Genomic DNA, 22,472 nt, shown 5'->3' with positions numbered 1-22,472 from the left:
TTGACCCAAAGATTGAATAATACTGTTAGCTTCCTTATTCTGATCTTTTTACACAGTGAAGCAATTTCAGATTCTATCACATTGGCTTCACAAAAAAGTCACAAAGGGTCTTTTTTAACCAACCATTGACCTCATCCCAATAACATGGAGCTGAGTGCATGTGTAGCTACTCACAAGAGTAAAGCCCTGTATAATCTGCACAAGGGTACATTAAACAGAACAGGAACTAGTAATATTTTGGGATAAAATAATGAAGTTTTTGTCTTTTCTTGATCTTATTGCAGAAATCTAGTGACTTTCACTATTTTTTAACATGTGTAGACTAGGTTATGCATTAAATGATCATTTTAAGTTGGGTTTCTCTGAACAGAAAAATAAGAACATTCAAAATCTTTAGCTAATGAAATTAGCTTGGAATTCCTACCAGGCTTGTGCTTTTTCTAGCAGAACCTTATATCTGGGGTGGCTCACCACAGTGTGTGAGAATGCTTGCCAGAAATAGCCAAAACACTTCTGTTCTGCCCATAGAAGACTCACCCATGTTGTAATACTGTTAAATTTGATATGTGGAGAGATGGGAAGCAAGGTACAGTTGTTGCAAAATGTTAGGTGCTGTTGGTTTCATCAACTTCTGTGTTAAAAAGATCAGCAATAAAGACATTAAATATTCAGCAATTTTTGGAAGTGAAGGAGAACAAAATGTTTTCTGTTCTAAAACTACCTGAGATACCTTGCAGCAGGATGCACGTGTCAATGTCACTTTCACTTTTGAAAATGTTTCTTTAATCATGGGATGGCTCTGGTTAGAAGGGACCTTAGATATCATCTAGTTCCAACCCTGCTGCCATAGGCAAGGACGCCACCCACTAGATCAGGTTTCTCAGGGCCTCATCTAACCTGGTCTTGAACACCTCCAGGGATGAGGCACCCACAACCTCTCTGGGCAACATGTTCCTGTGCCTTACCACCCTCTGAGTGAAGGATTTCCTCCTAACCTCCAAACTAAATCTCCCTTCGTTTAGTTTAAAACCATTCCCTCTTGCTCCTGTCGTTATCTGATTGAACAAAGAGTCGCTCTCCGTCTTTTTTTATAAGAAATTTCATGCACTTCCCAGGAATGAGAGATATCATTGATTTCACAATAAAGTGGTATTTAAATATCATGGTAATTAAATTTCCCAATGCAACTGTCTAAATGGAAAAGATTAAGATTTTTTGTTTGTTTTTAAAACTAATACAAACTTGTTTGATATGTTATTGTAATTTTTATAATTATTAGAAATGGATTTAGACTTTATCACAATAGGCTCAACCAATGCATGGTTGGGCATTTTGCAAGAACTGTGATAAACTAAAAACACATTTGATCACATTAAGTTTTATATTATTATTTCATATGCTGTGTAGTTATTTTACGGGATCCTCAAGTATTTCACCTATTTAATTCCTTTTATGTTTTTATATCTCTTAACATCTCTGAAACGTTTTTGCCTCTACTTTGTGGCACTGTCAGTAGATGCTATTGAAAAAATTGACTCCAGTTTCTTCTCATTTCTTTGCATAGTAGTAGCAATGACTGCATTCACGTATATGTTTACAAAGCCTTCTAAAATACTTGCCTCCAAATGCTTTTTCCTTGTGTTGTTGTTGCTGTTATTTGTTTGTTTTTGTTAACAAAGCTCCCTTTCTTCTTCAGTAAAGTGAACATCTCTAAATGCTTCAGACTGGATAGTTTAGGCTGGTTATGATTCATGATAGGAAGACTGGTCCTGTGAAGAAAGGTGTTAGAAAAGAAAAATGAACACTGTCTAATTCTCACTGGGTGATGTAAACAGTCACAGTTGCGTGGAAATTCTTTGTCATTTTTCTTATTGTTCTTCCACTGAGTCTGACATCTTTCACCTACAAGAGTCAATTTTTCACATTTTTAAGTGAATGTTCAAAGTCTGGAGTCTCTGCATTTGTATTGTCCTGGGGCTAAAATTACCTTGAGATATGATTTTAGGTTATCAGAAAAGTAGTGCAGTCACAAACCAGATGCTTACAAATTGCTGAACTGCCTAGGATTCATTCAATGAAAATATAAAATAGAAAAAGATAAAGAAAAAGGAAAAGAAAGAAAAGGGTTGTTGTTGAAATTGCTACTTTCTGTTTAAAGATCATGCAACAGAGAAAAATATCATAAGCAGTCAATACTTACGCAAGTTATGTAGAGATTTGTTACTGTCAGTCACTTTTTCATATTCAAACTTCTCCATGAAACATATGGTTTATTGGAGGCACAAATGAACATTCATTTAATGCGTACTTCATTTGTTAGATCAGGGAATTTTCTGAAGACAGTTGAAACTAAGAAGGAAGCAGGAGAAGGAATTTCAATCAAGTGATGGGTGGAGAGGGATACAGATGCAAAATGTGGAGAATGAGAATGAGTGTCATGTTATTCATAGGAAGGTTTTATCTTCATATTAATTTACTAATTTCTGGCAAATAAGTGGTACAGTTTGCCCAGTACCTTCTTTTGATGCTTTTCAGTCTAGGAGACTCATACAGGAAGCCTGGAAATTGAAGCTATTTGAAGTTGACAGATGCATTAAGACTTCATATCTTGTAATTAAAACTGCAATTATAGTTATCCATTTAGAGCTTAGATAACTCTCTCTCTTTCTCCATACATGTGTGTGTGTAAGCATATATATACCCCACCTTCTTCCGCCCCCCTTTCACCACCACCAATATTTTCAGAAACACTTGATATAATTTTTCTGTGCTCTCATCTCACAACTAAAGCAATGATAAATTATCAGTCAGGTTGAGCAGACCATTATACATTTCAATATATCATAGTTTGGGAAAAGGTGTCTGAAGTACAGTCTAAATTTGCACTTTATTATTTTTGCTTCCATCTTAATTCCCTGTTTATTTACCTAGTACATCTTCTGTCCCTTTTAAGTGAAGATTGTCATTACCTTTCTTCAGTTGTATTTACCTCTTTAGCCTTTCTTTGTGAACTCCTACTGTAGATACTCTAATTTAAAGATGAAACAGTAGAAAGGATAGACAAGTGTGCACCAGATTGTACGTAAATTAGAAGAGTGGGGTGATATATCAAACCTTTGCAACCTCTGTATTTTCACAAGTTCACCAATGCTGACAGAGATGCTTAAGAGGCAAAGCTTTTGTGTCACATACATGGCAAAAAAGAGACAGAGATGGTTTTACTAAACTGACAAACCGTTTTCCTGGAGTTTTCTGGTACAAGCTTTTACCTTAAAATGACAGTTCCAAGGGTAACAGAATGTTACAGTAATTAGATATAACCCAGTTTTGAATGTCCTTCATTAAGTACATGAAAAGTAGTATTAAAATAGAACTGAATAGGTAAAATGTATGATTTCTTTAACTCTGTGTTGTGTTCACTTTTATATAGACAACTTTTTGCTTATTCTTCCTTATAATTCATGCAGAAAGTAATCTCTTTGCATACCAAAGTATGCATTGTTTGTGGGATTTGGATGTGTACATATTTAAATAAGGAAATGTAATATGGGTATGTGAAAACGTTTTTTTGTTTGCCAGTAGAGGACACGGGCAGTCACTGGAACATATTGAAATCCTTATTTGATTAGACAGCAATAGCTGCATTTTACTAGACTATAACAAGAGAAGATGGTGCTTGGAAAGCTTTTAATTTTGGTCTAGCTTCCACTGCTCATATCTGTAAGATTTCTGGGTTTAGGTACTGAGAAAGATGGACCTTGCACAAAACAGAGAAACTTATGATTGAGGTCTGTAGTAAAAGAGTCACAGTAGTTCTCTTGAACGTGATTTGGTAAAATCTAGTTGCTAGGGATATTCAATTTTTGTAGTTTTTCTAAGTGTGTTGGAATGGGTTCAGTAGTCCTACTGCTGTAGGACCTGCTGCATTAAACTAAAGAGTTGTATATTCTCTAGGCTTGGGAAAAATCTACTCTGCTCATACAGGTATTTTCCTGATTAAACGGCAATTTACATGCGGAATATCTCCCTGATAAGAAATAGAAAATATTAAAGAGAGATAAAAGTTTACTTTTTCTCAGTCATGCCTGTGAAAATGTAGTAAGGAAGAAAACTGGCTGGTGGCCAACAGAACTTAAATACATGTAATAATGGATAACAGCTATGAAATGGGCATATTGTGGTTTGTGTCATTATTTTGATGAGATGACTACTGTGTGCAATGACTTCCTCTGCTGTCTGATGTTTTCTATCAGTGATGTGACCTTTGTGAGGCAGGCTGACAGCTTTATTGAGAGTGAAAGTCTAACCACATATGTAATTTTTTCTTCCATATGGTTGTAGGCACACAATTATTCATCACAAAATTAGAAAAAAGAATCATAATCACTTTACCATGCAGTTTCTTAACCAGTGAGAAACTGGAAAAAATAATAATAAAAAAAAATATGCAAGGCCTTAAAGGAAAATTGTGGTTCATTTTACTATTCATAGTGATGGCTGGGGAAATCTGGCAATGCATACAAAAAAGATCTTTTATTAATGAAGTTTATCATCAAAATAGTTCAAATTCTGCATAATCTCTCTCTAAGACCTTTTTTCCTTGCTTGTTGCTCAGATGCAGGGAGAGGGCTCTATTTTACATCATCTGTAACATCCAGTTCCTTTCTAGCCAATTATAATTACTGTTGGGTTTAGATAATTAACTAGTGGACGTTGAATAAAACCCTTCTTTCCTATATAACTCACTGATGATAAGCATATGAATAACCCCATGTGAGCTAAGTGTTTCTTCATTATCCCTAAACTTCCTAAGTCTTTCCTGCTTCAGCGTTGTCATCATGCCAGCATGTATCTGTATTTTTCTGTAAGCTGCAATTTTTCTTTACAGGAAGAGTCTACACTGTAAGTCATGCATAGAAATAAGTGGATACATTTGGGTAAACTGTGAAAATTACTTGTTTTTATTTATTTTTTACATGTAGCCCACAGTCATAAATATTTCGAATATTCATGAGTACTTTACTGGTATTTGTAGGTACTGCACAGTGTACTACTATTAACTTAAAATACAGAAGAAGTGGAGAGAGCTAAAAACACTTGAATATTCATTATTTGGCATCTTGATTATAAGCAAGGTATAAATAAGTGGCTGCCTGCATTAAGAAATTAATTTTATATGTCTACTGAAAATAATAAACAGAACTTGTTTGTTCAGATTAATGAAATCGAAATCTAAAAGCATATTTTAACTGTTCCCTGTTGAGAGATCACTTTGTTCAAAGTTTGTGCATCATTATCTCTGGGGGTAATATAAGCCAACTGGGTAGCTATCATCGCATGTGTAGACCATAGCCCATAAATTCATTACTGTATGTTAGACTTCCCTTAGGGCAAACCCTGTTTCCATCACTGCCCTTAAGCCAGTCTCTGTCAGTTTTATTTATTTTGAATAGTGATAATTTATTCAAAACTACTCAGGCTGACTTAAAGAATTGCTTAGAAACTAACTCCTTCACATATTAAGAGTTGTGACATATGGATGTTTATGTCTATAGCACTCAAAAGTTCTGTTTCAGATAACAATTTCCTTTCATGTATGTGTAAAAACTGTTCTAATGCCTTTCAAGAACAGGTCCCTTTCTGAAGAGTTGTTTTAATTGGTTAATCTTATCAGGCAAATGAACTATTCTTTTTTTTTCCGCGGTCCAACGCTAATTTTCTTTTCCCATTGTGGAGGTATGTTTGGAACTGCATGTTATCATAGATCACATTGTATCTTTCTTGATTTCCTTTGTTATTGTTATTTTGCGTGCGAGTTCATGCACGCAGATGGCTGTCAGTAAGGTCCATGACGTTTAGATGTTTGTCTCCTGGAACTTATCCTGAAGTTGTAAACTTTGGCTGGTGCAGAGAATTTGAGCTTTGTTATGATTTGTGCGCATTCTCATGTCTGACAATTTAATAACCGCTTGCTGCTTCTCTTCTACTACATAATACTGAACAATAACTACACTTGAAGGTTTGTATTTTCTGCATGTTATTAAAAGGAAAGTTATGCCTCGAGGCAGTTTGTAATAATTCTGCAGTCAAAGGCAAAAATCAGAAGGAACAAAACTGATCTGACACTGTTTCAGCTCATGTGAAACAGTAAACGTATTAACTTTGGTTCATTTGTGAGTAGACATAATTTGTAATTAAATATTACAGTGTATGTAATCAGGGTTTACTTCTTTAAGCTACTGAAACAGTACTGTTGGAAAATATTGAACCATAAACAGACTGGAAAAGTACTGGAGCTTTTTTTCTTCTTTATTCAGGCATTTAGTACAAATTGTTAAAGCAAAATAGCAAAGTATTTTCATTGAATTTTGCTCACATCTGAATAGAAATGTTTTGTTATCATTGCTTAAATCGGATTTAAGATATAAAATTATTTAATACTATTCATATATTTATTTGACCTAACAAAGTTAATTCTATAAAAACTTACAGTGAAATAACCCCTTGAGATACCTCTGAATTAGAAACAATTTCATGGTTTCAAGAAGTTGAATTTACGTATATACACAAGGTCCTATGATTTAAGTAAGGGTCTATCCCTTCCTTCCTTTCCTTTCCCCCATCTCTCTTTTTTTTGGAGAGAAGCACCTATGTGTACAGGTCCTTTTGTAAGAAGAAATTTTTATGATGTTATTTATTTGCAATCTCCCATCTTATTCTCTCTGTTTTCTGTAGGACACTTCAGAAATCTTTTTTTTTTTCCTAGTACACAGTCACATGGTTTGAAGATTTACAGACTTTTTAAAATCCTGCTTTATTTTCAGTGACTTGGCCTTTTCAAACATGCTAATGTTCCTCATGAGAATTTCCTATTAGAATTACTGCTCAGGTTAATAAATATATGATCTTTTTTGATATCTAAGTGGGAGTTGAATACCTTTGAATCTAGCCAAGAAATCTGTAGGAAAACCTAGCTTTTAAGTAAATGTTTGCCTAACAAACTACCCTGACTTTAAGCTCCATTCATAATGAAGTGCTTTTCTGGTCTCGGTCCAGCAGCCTTAGCACCTTGCAAAATCATATCACTGATTTCCTAGTGTGCCATTATTTCTCATAAGGCCAATGCCATAAATCTATTCACACTTTACTGCAGATAACAAGTAGCGGATTCCCTTGACTCTTATCTTAAAATGGTCAGCATAAAGTTGTAGAGTTCCCAGAGTTCGAGTTCCCCTACTGGTGTCTAGGCTTATTCTGGGAAAGGAGATGCATCTTGGTAACTCCAGGATCTTGTAAATGCAAAAGAAAATATATAACAAGAAAACAGTTGTCATTTCAGGGAGTTTCATATATTTTGTTTACTGAAAGACCTGAGCAGTCATTTGTGTAATTTGATATGCTGCATGTTTAATGGCCAGAGGGCTATTAAATGGTTTTATTGTTGCCCTTGCATTAATTTCAACAAAAGTGTTATTTTCAAAACTCAGTGTCTAAAGTTTGTTTTCTAAACTTGATATAGGTAGCTGTGAGTTGCACACCTAAATAATGCAATCCTCCAAACAGGCTGGCAATTCAGTATCATCCACTGAAGGACAAAGAATATCGAGTACTGGAGAGCCAAAGACTACTGCAGATATTTGTATTATATATTTAGATTAAAAATAAGATTGCATTATAGAAAGTAAAAGCGGTAATTTCTGAAGTTCCACCTAGCATAGCTATGAAAAACCCTCTGTTTCTTCCATCTTTCAAAAGATACTACTCCTTTTTTGGCTGTCAATACAGCTAGTCTAGAGACAAAATCACGCTTGGTTGACAAAATATTTCTCAACTGATCATTGTTCTAATAACTGAAGAACCATAGTATAATAATAATCTAAAAAAAAACTTTATACCTTCTGATTTAGCATGACAGTAGCTGACTTGTTGACAGACTCAAAGCTACTGGTATGTAGAAACACTTTGGAATGGGAAGACGAGTCCCTTTCATGGTAACAGCTCATTTTTCTTCCTTCTATATTAATAGAATGTTGAGCAAGATTTTCCATTTAGTTTGGCTGGGATTTTTTTTTAATTATTATTACTGTCTTTTTAAACAATGAGCTGCTTTAGCTTTTAAAAATTGGTAAAGTAGATTTAAATTTCAAAGTACTAATTACTAAAAGGAAGTACTAAGAAATAAGATAGTAAAGAATCCAGTGGGCATGCACTCTTGAATGGAGATTTTGGCTATTGTGATGTCTTCTCAGGTTGTGATGCTGCTTCATGACAGATGCATACTGGGTATATCATCTATGGTTGCTGGGTATATCATCTATGCATGATTGCTTAAATTAAATCCAGAAGAGTAACCAAAACCCTTACCTGATTTATTTCAGCTTTTCTAAGAGTATTATTTCTATGTAGAAATTACAATATACCAAATAAAAACAACCCTAGAATGCAAGTCTTATAGTTAAAATCTATTTTTTAATTCTATTTCATTTAATTTTGTAATATAATGCAAGGTAGACTTAAAAATACATACTATTTTGGTGGTATTTAAAATTATACATGGGTGTGTGGCCAGTTTCTCCTTCCACATAAACAATTTCCTTCTATTTTCCTTCTTTTTGTGATCTATTTTCTTATTCTTACTGCATTGAGGTTGTTATTATGTTTTGCCAGAGGCTTGACTTGTATGTGGTTGTGTTTGTGGAGTACTTATTTTTAATGCTAACAGTTCTGATTAGGCTAGTTTTGTGAGTTTGTCAGCTTTATATATAATCCTGCCTAAAAACTTGCATTCAGTCCTAATCTCTAAAATGGTACAAAAAATAATCATTAAAAATGAGGCTTCTTACAGGGTTAGCTTAAATCCATTTTATTATGAAACCAATCGCTTTTCCTTTCCCCCTTTCTTGTTTCCAGTATGGATTTTATAAATGCTGCTTTTTTTTTTGCTAGCAAACATGCAAGATAAAGTTAAATACATGTTATGAAACTTCCTGTATGGTTACAGCTGAGAACTCAATTTTTGACAGTATAACTCTGCTCACTGCTGATAAACTAAAAAAATGCAAACAATTGGGGGTGGGAGGAAGGCACATCAAATTTTTAAGGGACTAGATTTTTCTAGTCCATAAACTGTTTTGTATTCTGAATGTTCAAAATACTTCCATGTTGAAATTATTCTGAGAAAAGAGACAGATAAACATAAAGTCATTTTGCTGGTAGCCTGAGCAGTCACCTATGATGCAGAAGAATGAAACAGTAATTCTTTATTCTGCCTGACTACAAGTGGTCCAGACAAGGTATTGCTTCTTCCACAGCCTAAGTGAATAACCTCACCACTGGGTTTATGAACTCAGCCTTTCTCTCAGTGGTCCAGTGAAGGCTCAGCTATTTGTTTAATTCTGCTGCAAAACTTGTTGAGAGACTAACTCAACATTGAATATTGAGATAGTTCTAAGTAAGAACTGAACTTCAGTTTCATCATATTCATCAGCGATCCTGGCTTTCCACCAGGAATCAGGCTGTGTCCTATTGCTAGGAATTTTACTGCGATATTTCTTCCCGGAACTTCAGAAAATTTTTACATTAAACATTCTTGAAACCAGTGGATATTTTCCATGACGAAGTTGTGCATCAATACACTACATTTTCTGATTTAAGAACAAACAAACAAAAACATTCTGCCTCATGAAAGAAAAACAATTGTTGTGACTGGCTCAGAAATTTATTAAGGCATATGAAGATGACTCTCTAATTATGTGGTTTTTTGTTGTTGTTGGTTTTCAAATCCTATAATTAAAATAAGTGATACAAGTTTATCAGTTTGTCACAGCCATCCATAGGGAAACTTTTATTTCTACAGCAGTCTATTATCTTGTTAAGCTTTTAAGTGTTATTAACTTTTTTTTAACATCCATCTTTGCTAAGCATGCCTATTTTCGAATATTTTACACGTTCCAAATGGTGGGGGAAAAGAAAAACCTCAAATTTTAGGCTTAATTTTAGGTAAAAGTGAAAAAATCCTATCTTTCTCAATAAGTGTAAACAAACCTAATATTTCAAATGCAAAATCTATGAATATACTTTTTCTTGCATGATAGAAAACAATGAATTATTTCTTGAAAAATATTGCATATTTTTAATTTTCTGTGACGTGTGTTCACAAAGCGTGACTCTGATTCCAAAACTAAATGTAATCATACATACACATACACAACATTTTTTTTAAAAAGAGAAATATCTTTGTCTTGTATTAAATTACATTAATTACACTGCACTGGGCTTTAAGTTCTGTTCTTTTAATCTGCTGTGTAAAAAAGCACATGAGCATGGGCCATTGAGATATTTGCTTCTGCTCATGTCAAAAGAATTTATATGCAGTGGAAACTGGAGAAAAAAAGCTGAAATATTGTAATATATAAAATATAGATATGAAAAACAGGTACATTAAACTATATACATCATAGATAATTGGACCAGGGCTTGCTTTAATTTAATTAGTTGTGGCTCTCTGGCACTAATACCCAGAAAATGTTCTGGTCTTAAGGTCATTGTTCCTATAAAATGCTAATATTCTAAAGGTTTTCTCCCATTCCAATTGTCAGTGCAGCCATTAATTCATCTGGTTTAGTGTTAAACACTAGGAACTAAACAACAATTTGAGATTCCTCCTACCATAAAATTTGGCTGGTAATAGTTATCCTCAGCTGGGTACAAGAAATCACCTTCCCATTGTCTTTTTATTTACAGAGACTCTTCTCTGGAGGATGCAATTCCATGTCATTCAAGTGCTCTTTACCCCAGAAATGTGTTTCTATAGAAAGAAACAGTATACTGGTTAAAATCATTTTTAATTATCTCTTTTTATTTATCATTTTCTCATAGTTTCTAATTAGATTTTAAACTTTGATACAGAAGCTCTCTTTGTAAACAAAGCTCTACTAATAATTGTTGCTAAAGAAAACAGTGCTTTTTGTGAGTATAAGATGATAGCAGCCCAAACAAGGAGTTTTTTCCTCTTTTCTTTTCTTGGCATTATATGAAGTATCACTTCCTTTTAGTGTACATAAATATATGTATATATATATATTTTTTTTCTGCTGTTTAATCTGGTATCACACATATGCCATCCAATGAATATAGTAGGATGAAGTTCTCCCAATATCAGTGAGTTGACTCATAGTCAGGTTCATGAGTGAAGTAGAAAAAAATCTTGCAGATTTCAAAACTCCTGGTTTCTACTCCTGAAGATGATAAAACTAAATAAAAATAGATGAAGGTACAGCAAAACATAACATTTCAAGACTAAAACTTGAACATGATTTTTGTGCTTTATTGATTTTAAAGTGTTTTAATATTATGAAAGTAGAATTAAAAGATTACTCTTACAGAAAAAGTAAATCTTGACATGTGGCAAAAAACAAAAAAACTTTAGCAATTGCATGCTAAAATATACAAACAAGTTTTTCAGAATATTTATTTTGCATCTGTGAAAGAGTGGGGCTGAATTGCTAAAAAGCTAAAACATAAAAACCAAATAAAAAACTCACCTAGAATATTACTTATTAAGGATTTAGACTTTTTAGTTAAAAAAAAAAAAAGAAAAGTTATCAGAAATTTATAATCCTGAACACTGTCCCTAGGATTAAATTGTTAATCACTCACAATGATTGTAGAAGTATTCAACCTATAAGCCAAGTTTAACAACTTCTTGTGTGATTTGAGGCTGAATGAGATCCAGAGAACATACCAGTAAACATATGTGCTTTTTGATTCTAAGATCTATGGACAGGCAGAGTTCAAAATGTTCAGCAGCTGGAAAGTGATCAACATTTAGTGATTCCATACTATTTTTCTGATTTTCTTCCTTTCCAGCTTGTAGTTTCACTCCTACCAGGCTCTTTTCAGATGATGTTAGTGTGAATGTAAATAAAGGCAAAGCTCTTTTCACACCTGACATTTTGAGTAATCCTTTTGTCCTGGGCACAGATGAAGACAAACAAGAAGCAAGAATATGCAGTAACTGCAAAACTTAGCTCTTAATTCTTCTTGGAACTGTAGTAATTTGTTCAGGGGAGGTCAAAATTTCTTTCTTACAGCTGACAACTGTTTCTGGAACAGTTGTTGGAGCCCTGTTGACTTGCTTTTCCTTAAGAGAGTGGAGAAATTATGAAACTTTTATTACTATTATTATTAGACCTATTTCTAGATTTTCCTTCCAGATTTTTTATGTGTATCTTTTTTTTTCTCAAGTCCAGAGCAATTTTGTTATGTTTGAGAAGCAGACTATCTTTGAGGAGAGCTTCGTTAACCTGAAGAATGTGCCTACACCAGGATTTCTCCTGCTATATTTTTAGAGAGCTTGGTGTTTATCTAGGTAAGCTTTTTCTATACAGTGATATACATACTGCTTCTGAGGCACCTGCTTACAAAGTGTGTAGAGTAATGCTGACATATTTTTCTTTATTTGTTTTTTTGTTTGTTTTTTTTTCACTGTCATCATATCGTGATGTATTTTCTTGTAAAATCCTATGCTACTGCGCTTTTTGGGACACTTGCATGTGAAATCTCTCTTAAACGCATACCAGATAATAAAGTTCTGGACCTTAAAGTATCCCAAACAATTTTCATCTGTTTCGTATGCCTATCATAGTGATAGATTTCAACTGCAAAATCCCACCTAATTTCCAAATATCCTGTATATCCTGTTCTTGCAGAACTAATACTTACATTTTTAGTGAATTTAGAGCATGCAATATTTGCCTTTATGACCCTTTCATTTGCTGAAAGCTGTCTTACCACTGATGTACCAAAGGAGAAACTGAAGAAAACTGCACTATGTCCCGTAATATGTGGATGAATTTTGTTTGAATACTCTGTTTGCTCTTCCTGTGTCATTTTACAGCAAGTATGTTTGAGAACTGCATCTGGTTTGGGCTTTTTCCTTTTTTTTTCTTTTTTTTTCAGCCAACCCAGTGAAAGTAAGCTGATTGTAGGATTTGATATACAACTTTCTAGCAAAAGAATATCACTGCTATCTTTCTGTTTTAAACCAACCAGGGCATTAATTTGCTTCATGATAAGGTAGTGCTTCATTGTATCATATATCATTAGTTTGACACAGTAAAAGCTAACACAAATCAAAAGAAAACAAATCCTTTTACTAGTACTTCTTCCAAGCTGACTAATGCTTCTTTTTGTGAAATCTCACCTAATTTGCCTTGCGACTATATTAAAGAGCTCCAATCTCAAAGAACCATCTTTCTTTACTTCCACTACCAGAGGTGGAATTGCTACACTGAAGGATGTGGATGCAAAAATGCTATTGCGAATTAAAAAAAAATTTAGGTCAAAACGTGCCTGCCTACATAGTGGAACTGTTGTCTTTGGTAACTGTTAATGTTGACCAAAATTATCTTACAAAATAAGCATACATGTGTGAACATAAACAAGTACTTCTAGAATTAAAAAATAATAACAATCCAAAATACTTCTTTGTAATATGATATGGTCTATTCATCTAGCTCTATGTTTTGAAACTGAGCACAATGGCACTGTAAAAAATATGAGTACTTTTAGTTCATCATGGACAAAAAATATTTTCTAGTCATATTGAAAAGCAAATATATACTGTCACTCACAAGATGAGTCTTGATATAGAAAAGAGAAAAAAGTAGTTAGACTTTGTTCATTACAAAAAAAAAAGCTGCAAAGCTGGATAGGTTGTGTAGGTTTGTGTAATTTAATACTATTTTAAACCAGTTTTGATGCTAAAGTGAATAGTTCATATGAAAGTTCTATTCCAGTAGTTTTGTTGCAGTAATCCTATATAGCAGGAGCAGGTCTCTGTAGACTGTCACAGGCGTTGTTTCATTACATCATGACAATGAAATGCACAGATAGTCCCAACAGATTTTTTCTGTCAATATGATGAGATTGGTGTGACATCTGCAAGCTCCTGAAATAAATAGGGAATTGGTATTCATAACATCCTACAGAGGGATTATAGTGGGCACTTAAGAATTCTTTTTAATTCACTATAAATACTTTGGCCACCACACATCAAAATCATTTAAAATTTTACTTTAAAAAATGATTTAGCTGTTTGAAAACTCCATAACTTCATTCTACCTATCAATATGACCAGCAAGGCAATCTGTATGGGTTTGTGAAATTGATCCAGGCTTCAGGTTTGTTTTTATTTTAGTGTGCTATTTAGAGAAAGGCTTTTTAATACACTTGGAAATTACCCTTCTACTTAGAAACTTTTTAACATATGTAAAGAACATCTGAAAACATAGTTCTCGATTTGGATGAAAATGCATATGTTTTGAAATGGTTACTATGCTTTCTCTGAGGCTTAACAGCATTATCTGTAGAACCAGGAGCAGAACTGATAAACTGATTTGTTAAAGAAATCAGACTCAGTCTCTGAATCATCTAATGACCTGCTCATTGAACCGAAGGCAGATGGATGTGATGTTAGTTGTACAACACTGGCTACAGAGTGACGTACATTTAGCAAGCTATTTTTACAGTCTTTTTAGGTTACGGGAGACCTATGGCTTCGATTCCTGTCTTGAGTTTGTCCAACCCTGTTGCAAGAGAGGACTCTTATTATCAGTTCTGTTGGGAGAAGTATTTCATGTTTATATTTTCATTCAAGAATGTTACCTTCTAGCATTAGGAAAAAAAAGTGATTTATATATATTCTTTGGCTGTGCTGTGGATTATTTTAGTGTACTCTGGCTCCCAACCTTATAAAAGGCCGAAGTTGTTATAGATGGGTCTATTTAATCTCCTACTGAAATCAATGGAAAAACTTCATGACTTCACGGGGAGTTTAAGTAGCATACCAAAGTCCTTCTGAGAAGTACTGTGTTGCCTAGTTGAAATATACAAATTATATTAGAATTTGTTGCGGTATCTGGATGATGTTATAGCCATGAAAGTTTTCAGTTTAAGTACGTGTTACTGAAATTCATATTGCATCAAGTTATCACCATTTTTATTAAGCCGAAAATACATAACTTTAATAATTATTGTGTCTTGTTTGACATTTACTGGAGGGCTTATTCTGATTTAGTTTTTCATTCCATAGTAGTATTGTTTTGCATTAGAGTATGGTCTTTGTCTCACAAGTACATAATCATTTAAGAAAAAGAAAGTTACATTTAAGCCTTTTTTTTTAGTAGAGTCCAAATAGAGGCTGTGCCTAGGATATTTGCACCTACAGATACACATACATTTTAACTTTTTCATTATTCTACAAGCTTTCTGAAGTGATGATCGTGTGTAAATAATCTACTATGATTTTCTGTTTCAAACTATCATTTTCCTTGATTCAAGTGCCATGGAAAATTTGTCATTCCATCGTCTTTTCTTTTTTGCTAAGAACTTGTGAACTATCTTTGATTTACTCCTTTCTGAGGGAGTCCCTGCCTGGCAATAAATAGATAAATCTCTGCTTTAATGCTATTTCTCCCCCTTGGGTGTGTTTCAAATGCTTTTAACTAGAAGAGATTTTGCTGGAGTAATCCATCAGTGCTAGTAAGACCTTGTTCAAATTGTGGAAGCCAGTAGTGGTAAGATAACTGGCTCTGAAGGAGGTTAAAAGAACGTTAACCTTGAAAAAAGACACGACTGTTTCCCACAAGGATGCTCTTCTAGGTTGGACAAGTTTAATTAAGGAAGCTGAGTAGAATTTGGAAATGTTCCCTGAGTTTCCTAACAGCTGGGAATTGGTTTGGATCTAGATAAAAGCAGGTGCTTTAGTTTCAGAGGATGAAAATGGAAGGGGAGGGGAGTTGGGGAAAAAAAGAAAAAAAGTCCCTCTTTTGCTATTATCTGTAAAGGAGTCAATTAATAATCCTACTACAAAACTATAGAAGTTGTGTGGTTTTGTTTGTTTGTTTTTTATTACTCAACTGGTGTGAAGATAGAAGGGGAAATCAAAGTATCAGTCAGTGAATTTACTGGTTCTCTCCAGCTACCTCTGATTTTTCAGATTGAGAATCAGCCAGTAAGCTCATAGGATCAGGAAATGAATTGCTATAAATTAAAAAAAAAAAAAAAGTAAAAATCTGTGACAACTGTCATTTCAGGAAAAAAAAATATAGTTTTCTGAATAGTTCTGAATAGACCAATTATTTTATCCCTGGGGCTTAGCTGTGTAACAGCTAAAGTGGAAATCTGAAAATGATAAGTGTTATTTTTCATGTTTGTCTTGTTTCATATGTAAAGCATGTACTTTATTTTCTTTTTCTTCCTATACCGTAATGACCATTGCACCCTGGATATTTATGTACAGCTTGATTTTTATTTACAATATTACTGTTATTTATTATATAAGAATACTTTTCAGATATTTTTTAACAATAACAGGACTGAAGTGAAGAACGCGCTTATAGGTCTTCCAAGGGAGGCAAGTATTTCATTATAACTGACTTCAAAGTATCTAAATGCTGTAGCACGATTTGGGAGCTTGATGTCTATGGCTTTTGGAGAGACTGAAGGTTACATCTTACGTCCATTACACCTTGCAACTCAGTACCAGGCTAGAGGCACCAGGCCAGGTGGCACGTCCAAGTGTTTTATTGCTGCAACATAAAAGGAGATTAATTTATGCCCAGGAAGTAGAACCTAGTTATTCCTGCCTACGAATATGTGAATGGTTCCTAATCTTTACACTGAAATAAAGTGAATATACCACTTGACCTACTAGCGTGGTTACTTGCCTGGTACAGCAATGTCCTATTCAATCTGTCATCCTGTTCCTGGGTATATATTTCATAATAAGGTGCTGCTTCATGAAACAGATGGAAAGGGGGGAGCAAAGGTTTGCATTTCCTTGAACAGAGAAGTGGATTAATACCAGGTGAGATGCTGTTTTAACCATTGCCTACAAGAAATGCTTCAGGTGAGAGTGATTGCTGGCTCAAGTGCTGCAGATGGCCCAGGCAGAAGAATATACTGTATGTGGCTCTGAGTACCTTGCTGGGTGTTGGATGGGTGCAGTTCAAATGAAAGTGTTTCTGAGCATTCCCTGACACAGAATTGGTGCAGCTAGGAACTCTAAAATAGAAATGTTGATGCCTGCTGGCTCCTAATCTCCTCTTCAATATTAGAGAGAATTCAGTTAATTGTTTACATACCCTGGGACATGCTTTGGTTGGAAATCCAGATCAGTGTGCAGTTTGGCAAAGACTGCTTGCAGAGATCAGTAGTCACTCAAAATGTTGCTTTAGCATTGGCTTTGTGTTATGTTTGGGAAATGGAAGAGGAAGCTGCCTTAAAAATTGAGCCATCTTTTAACTGGGTGAATTCCCCTCTTTTTCAGCTGATACTGTGATCTAATGCTGAAAATTACAGCCACTATGTCAAATCAACCCCACTGGAATTGTTAAGATCAAAATAGATCACAGCTAATTCTAGTAATGATTAGTGACTATTCATATGAATAAAAACCTTGACATATGGAGATGTATCACTGCAATCCAATATTTATCAAGTGATAGTTTTACACAAATAATGAAATGTGATTATTCCCATGAGAGGTTTTTTCCACTTTAATGTTGTAATTAATAGACTTGAAATTGCAATTTGTCAAAATGCCAACAAGTGAAAAATCTATTTTCTGAAGAATCCCACCTGTTAGTAGACAGCAAAGAAGAAACTTAACTTAAGCTGTCTTTCTGAAATAAATAATAATAATAATCCTGTCTACACCTTAAAAACACTCTAATATCCACACAGCCTACTCTGTCTCATTCCTCTGTCCATTTTTTTTTTTTAAGGCAGTTCTGGGGAGAGAGGTTTGGAATCAACTTTTGAAAATAATATTGTGTTTAAAGAATGGGAGAGGAATAAAGTTACTGCTTAAAAATATCGTTCTCATTTCAACTTCCATGTTCTTCCATAATTGCTTGGAAGAGCTAATTAGACTTTGGGGAACAAAGAGTATGTTTATACTATACAATGCAGCCTGATGCAAGCTGGCTTTTGAACCAAAATAGTTGACTGACTGTATTAGTGTAGCACTGAGCAGAAAAATAAAAATAAAAAAAAATCATAAGACTTGCTGAGAGGTTACCGAATATTTTGCAGTGGGTAGCCAGCATTTGGTCATGTGCATACAAACTGCCCTTCCTTCTCTCTCTCCTCCTGGGCTCATCTTTTGGATCTGGTATCATACTATGGATTTGCTGCTGCATGTTCTGGGTAGAACACATCAATCAGTAATGCTTATTGCCAGGAGTTTTGAGGTGATCCTATGAAAATATCTGGCCTAGCTCTTAGATTGGTTAGTCCAGATATTAGCTAAATTATTTGTTGTGCCCCCAGCATGCAAGGACTTGATGTAGATACCTATTGTCAGGGAAAATACTGACATAAATCGGATTTTCAAAGGTTTAACTACCTGCAGAGGTTCTAAGGATTCCAAAGAACTGCATGAAAGATATCCAAGACATGCATCATTTGTTTTTCTTGTTCCCTAAGGTAAGGAAAGGCAAAAGTTTTGCTTCTCTTTTGGTTTTAATCTATGCATGACTGCAGATTTGTGTGTGTGCCCCCTCACTTTTTCTTTTCTTCCCGTGTGCTTTTTATTTGTTTGTTTTCATGCTGGATGAAAAACCCACAGACCAAGCTACCCTATAATTCTGGATAATTGAGTTATTCATTTTAAAATCCTTAGTTGGTAGGAGGAAATAATCACTGTGCCTGTATGAATTAGAAAGGTGCCATTCCATTGAAACCTAGGTGAGACAATTTGTTTCTGGAATACCAGCGAGAACTGAGCTGCTGGAGAATGAATACCTTTTGAGATAAAACTAGACAAAACAGCTTTAAGCCTCCTTTTACTTGTTGGTACCTGCAGTTCTGAACATTTTAATTGAAGTTTGTCTTTTTTTCCACATAAAAGATGAAAGCTTTGTCCATCTGTTCGAAATGTTATTTTGCTTAAAAAAAAAAAAGAACAAACATTTTGATGGTTAAACTGTAATGTATTATTTTAAAAGCACTTGGTCATATCCTCAGTTGGTGTAAAATCAATTCTGAAGTTAACTCTACAACAGAAAATAATCTAATCCATTTACCTCTTTCACAACATTCAGTTTTTGAGAGGTCCAGCATTTAATAATATCTGAAGGAAAACACCATTTTTGTTTATCATATGAGTGGTTGTATCTGTACTTTTTCATCTGTGAGACTGCTAATCCTTAGCTACTAATTAAACAGTCTGGAAAACAAGGTTGAAATGAATGATCTGATATATTTATATAGCGGCATTATTTAATGTGTCATAGCCACTAGCTGTTTTGAGGGATGCCACTGTCAGGATTTTCAAGTTGTAACATCTGTCCTGTGAGAGAACAGCTCTGGCCTTAAACAGGGCATTTCAGCTTCGCTTTCTCTGCCTTCATTAAAAAAAAAAAAAAAAAAAAGTTAAAGAATGGAATAAATATGTCTAAATTGCTATTGTAAAATATTCAAATGCAAGCATCTCTGAACTTCACTGCACGTGGAGAAAGTAATACACAGATGACACCACTACTATTGAAAGGTGAACATCTGAAGATTGGCTTTATTAATAAAACATTCTGACACCAAGCACCTGAATACATTTTAACATACTTACATACTTTAGCAGTTGTCCAAGCAAAGCAATGAATCTGGAGAAAGTAAAATGATGTCACATTTTCTTTAATAATGGACAAATACTTCAGGGGATATGTTTTTATTTCCTTTCTGATTGTGACCAAGTTTTGCAAAATTGTACAGAATGTAATGAGCTATTGAAGGGTATACAAAATTATAGCTGTAGTCAGTAAGGACATTTCCTTGAATGTAAGCTCTCTAATGTTACAAATAACTGATTATAATCTATAAAATCTTGGGCTGAGTTTTTCTTTGGAGTTGGTCAGTAGCATTGTCGCTGTTGAATAATGCTGACTATAAGCAGTTTAGGAAATGCAGAAAAAAGAAATCTTTAGCACTTGTAAGAAGGGTAAAAAACATAAAAGCAAGTTTCATTAATTCGAGGAATGATCACTGGATAATCAGTGATTTTAAAGAGGTTTACAGTAGTTCATAACACCTTGTTAAAGCAAGTGGCTAGAAAATATACTGTATATAATTATTAATATTTAATAACATGAATACATTGAAAAGCATTACCTGTGGGCTGATGATAATAGAGGGCATTTAATTAACCCATTCATTAATCAGGACGGAGTTTTCACAATCCTGGTCTTGCTGTTATGGAAAGATATAGAGGTGCTTCAAATAAATGTTAAGTAATCTCGGGTAAAATATGTCTGAGTAAATATGAAGTAAGACATTAGAATGACACAACTTTGAGAAATATTGGTAAGATTTTAAATTTCAAAACAAAGGAAAAAACATTGAATCTGTACAAATATTGGAGAAAAAAGAGGTGTGAGAGTGAAACTGGGATAGTGAATTATAGAAACATTTTCATCTGTAACATTTCTCTTCTGCATTTTCCATATTCAGCAACAATGTTGACCTCATTGCTGCCAGAAAGAGTAGTTCACATAGGATGTCCAGAAACCAATCCAGGGAAAGCCCATGATCTACGGTTTCCTAATTCCTGTTTCCAGCTGCCTTCATTGTGGAAAAGAGTGAGTATATACAAACGCATATCAAACAAACAACTATTAATTTGGATATCTGTATGATGTTGCATCAGTACCTCAGGTTGCTGTTATGCTTGCAAATTATACGGGTTCCCAAAATTATCCTTTTGGTGGAACATGCCTACTGCTTATGTGATGTGATTTCAGTTGTAAAATTAATATGGTTAATATTAAAGTATTTGTGGAATCCAAGTTGATCTGTAATGTAGTCTTAGTTTTCTGTTGTCAATTACAAAGAAAAGGAAAAAAAAATGCTTACTACTTGATGGCTTCCATCAAGTTTGTCCGTTTTCCATGGACAAACTAACTGTTGGAATCTAAGTTCCTGTGGGTTTTTTGTCTCATGACTGAACCCTCTTGTCTTTAATATGTAATGAAATCCAAGCAAAAGTTTCCTCCCTGATAAAAATTAATTAAATAAATAAAATTTAACTCCTTTTGGTAGCTCAACTCCTTTAAAGGAGAAGCCAGAGAAAATACTCCTGTGTTGTTCCACACATCTGTAGTAACTGACAACTTTTGAAAACTAAGATTTCTCTGTCAGGTTAGACTTAAGTGTAACAGTGACTTCAGAACTGATAAGGAAGTGAGGATAAACTGATTGCCATCTAAGAAGTGTGATCCAGTGTTTTATAACGTGGCCTTCTGTTTAATTTCTTGCATGTGCATAACTCCCATTGATTTCAAAACCTGGAAAATGGCCTAGGGGATTATCTTCCTTATCTCCAAATTTAAATTTAGTGTTGGAGATGAAAAATGGCATTTCATTGCAAATGCTTAGCAAAACAAAGTAACTTTAATTTAATAAGCCAATTATTTTCCTATTAATTAAACGTGTATTGATTGTTGCATGAACAGTTATTGAGTTTAGCAAGTATGAAAGAGATTAATCTACTTTTAATCTAATTAGTTAAGAATTGCAGGGGCAATACAAATACATGATTAAAAGGTACTGTACTTGTGAGAAAGTTAAGGATTTATTCATAAGAAAAAAAATTGTATGAGTATATATTGTAGAATTTACATTAGAATTTGAGGAAGAAACGGCTTTAGAAATCTGATAGCTGACCATCTCTCCCTGTACCTAAAGATTATATTTACATGTGTGAAGGAGACAATGATGGGATATGTACCAGTCACACTTATAGACCTTAATAGTCTATTTACTAATGCCAATAAATAAACATCTGTTTCCTTACCACCAAAGGACTGGAAACCTCCTAAAAATAAAAATAAAATAAAATGCTGCACCTAGAGTAGACAGTTGAGGGAGAAATTCATAAAGAAAAAATGCTCTCTTTAAAATATTGTGTTTCCCCCTGCAGAGTAGGGGCTGTGTAGCAAAAGAAAGCACAGGACAGCTAGGATCTTTTCTGCTAGAGGATATAGACGTGTAAATCTTTTGGATAAATCAGGGCACTGAGAATGTGTGTGGATGAGAGGGATGAGTGGTGCAGGCTGAACAAGGGTGAATAGCCCTTTCTGCCTCTACGTAGCACACACAGCAATCATGAAAAAGCTTACACTCTAATTGTTATGTAATTGTTAAATGATATAAAATTGGAATGGTTTCACTGACAAGGATGACTGATTTTATAAGGGATTTTTAAGGAGATGAACCACAAATTTAAGTAATCCTGGGCACTATTTTATAGCTCTATCAGACAGATGAGGTTTGAAGCACTTGCTAGCTAAGCAAGCAAGTAGTGTGTTTAATTCTATTTTCATTAATGAGAAAGAGACTGTTGCGATGTGTCCCATAAAATGGTCAGAGAAATCTGGTGAAGAATTGTGTTTAAACCAAAACAAAATCAATTG

General features: G+C 34.2%; 1 long non-coding RNA gene across 3 annotated transcripts in view; it reads left to right on the top strand.

The window, feature by feature from the left end:
• Positions 1-22,472, top strand: part of LOC125184113 (uncharacterized) — a 301,133-nt gene that overhangs the window by 228,345 nt on the left and 50,316 nt on the right. For 2 of the 3 annotated variants that reach the window (XR_010831122.1, XR_010831123.1), the window contains 2 exons: positions 12,247-12,370; positions 20,512-20,639. This is a non-coding gene — a long non-coding RNA (uncharacterized lncRNA). Of the gene's footprint in view, positions 1-12,246; positions 12,371-14,531; positions 17,521-20,511; positions 20,640-22,472 lie in introns of those variants that run through there. The other variant, XR_010831125.1, reaches the window with a different exon arrangement.

Source organism: Anser cygnoides, chromosome 4 (assembly GCF_040182565.1).
Source record: "Anser cygnoides isolate HZ-2024a breed goose chromosome 4, Taihu_goose_T2T_genome, whole genome shotgun sequence".
In the NCBI taxonomy this organism is placed as follows: domain Eukaryota; kingdom Metazoa; phylum Chordata; class Aves; order Anseriformes; family Anatidae; genus Anser; species Anser cygnoides.
Note: the sequence above shows the minus strand (reverse complement) of the source record. Positions and strands in the feature narration are given on the sequence as shown.